The following is a 2288-nucleotide window of genomic DNA, read 5'->3' as shown; positions in this document are numbered from 1 at the left end:
TCGATGTATCATTTTGTGGCTAAAGATAATTATCGAATGCCCTTTGCCAAAAGGGAATATAACATAAAAGTCAGTTTCATTGTTCTTACGACTACGTACCTGGTAATCCTGGACCAGGCAAAAGTCCTGCTCACATTGGGACGTTCGCTAAGTTTCTCGATGTAATTCGACTTATATGACCCTAAATAACACAATTGACTCGGGTACACTTTTTCACCAGTGGGGCATTTCTCGGAATCACGCCCTTTTTGACCGCACCCATATCGCGACCCCCACTATAAATTATCTCGGCTTCTGATTGAGATACAGACCTCAGCCATGAACCAAAATGTGCCTAAGATGCATGTTTATATTAATGCTATGAAGATACTTAAGGCCTAAGAGACTTAGTTTTTGAGAAATCGCCAAAAATCCGATTTTACTATACTAGCAGTCTCGAGAGTAACAATTATCACACTTATTTCAAGATATCTCCGCTTCTGATTGGAGCTAAGCGCTCATCTTGGGCATTAAAATGGTCAGAATCATCATATTGAGTGGGGTAGAGCATGATTTTAAAGTTTTCAGACTTCAGGTTGTTGAGTTATTAGGTCAGATCCCATTTTTATGCTCTCGCGAGTAGCGATTGATGCACTTATTTCAAGATATCTTAGCTCCTGATTGGAGCTAAGCATTCATCTTGGGCATTGAACTGGTCAGAATCATCATATTGAGTGGGGTAGAGCATGGTTTTGAAGTCTTCAGACTTTAGGTTATTGTCAATAACTCAATAATATTGAGTTATTAGGTCAGATCCCATTTTTACGCTCTCGCGAGTAGCGATTGATGCACATATTTCAGGATATCTCAGCTTCTGATTGGAGCTAAGCGTTCATCTTGGGCATTGAAATGGTCAGAATCATCACATTGAGTGAGGTAGAGTGTAGAGCATGGTTTTGAAGTCTTGAGACTTCAGGTTATTGAGTTATTAGGTCAGATCGGCCATTTTTACGCTCTCGCGAGTAGCGATTGATGCACTTATTTCAAGATATCTCAGCTTCTGATTGGAGTTTAACGCTCATCTTGGGCATTGAAATGGTCCGAATCATCATATAGAGTGGGGTAGAGCATAGTTTCAAAGTCTTCAGACTTCAGGTTGTTGAGTTATTAGGTCAGATCCCATTTTTACGCTCTCGCGAGTAGCGATTGATGCACTTATTTCAAGATATCTCAGCTTCTGAGTGGAGCTGTGGAGATAAGCGTTCATCGTGGGTATTAAAATAGTACAAATTATTAAATTAAGTAGCATCGAGCATGGTTTTAAAGTCTTTAGACTTCAGGTTATTAAATTATTAGGTTAAACCCTATGGCTATTTTTATGCTCTCGCAAGAATGGTTTCTGCAATGGTGAAAATATTTATTAACATAGAATAGAGATTCGGCGGAATGACAGGCTGAGCGCCGCCCAGTAAAAATGTACGAAAATCTTACCTCTCACTTACTGGGTCGCGCTCAGCCTGTCATTCCGCCGAATCTCTATGTTTATCATTATGAACATAATAGCCTGAGGTCCCCATACCACCTGTCACGCGACGAAACTGCGTTCTTTTTGCTTTTCGAGCTTCTCGCATATCACATATACGTGAAAGTAGCGAGCATTAGACTAGCAAGCTAGGTAACGAAAACTCTTAAGTAAACTTCAATTTGTCCATTGTTGATTGTTAATTGTTAATGAACTCACCCCGTCTGCCGTCACCTAACCCGCGCATCGCACGCTACTTCGTATCAGCAATCTGAATCAGTATGTAGTTGCCTCTGGCTAATATTAGGTAGTGCGCCATCGACAGTGAGCCGCGCGTGCCGACTGTAGGATGGTTTTTTAGCGCTAATTTCGGCCAGCACAATTTTCTTCAAACAAATAGATATTAAGTATCCTTCTCGACCTCTGATTGCAACAAAAATTGGTAAGATTACTCATAGACTTACAAGGAAAGTGTCCGAAAAGTTTAAAGCATATCCAACCATCAGACATTATGTTACAGCTAAAATGTAAAAGCAGCGTATTTCGTCCCATTTTGATCACTATATCAACTCTGATATCCACCAAATTTTTCGGACAGTTGTGAAAGCCCTATTGGAAGGTCGTCGCCAATTTTCAGAATGATCTCATTCAAGGAACTGAAGATATATCCAAATAATACGACAAAAATCAACGAATTTGGTCAAATTTGGTCAAATTACGCGACTTTTACAGCTAATTTTGCTCCAAAAGCCGCGCACCATCAAATATGGCACCTAGGCGAAACTCG

Source organism: Bolinopsis microptera, chromosome 5, assembly GCF_026151205.1.
Source record: "Bolinopsis microptera isolate Bmic1 chromosome 5, MBARI_Bmic_1.0, whole genome shotgun sequence".
NCBI classification, from domain to species: Eukaryota; Metazoa; Ctenophora; class Tentaculata; order Lobata; family Bolinopsidae; genus Bolinopsis; species Bolinopsis microptera.
Note: the sequence above shows the minus strand (reverse complement) of the source record.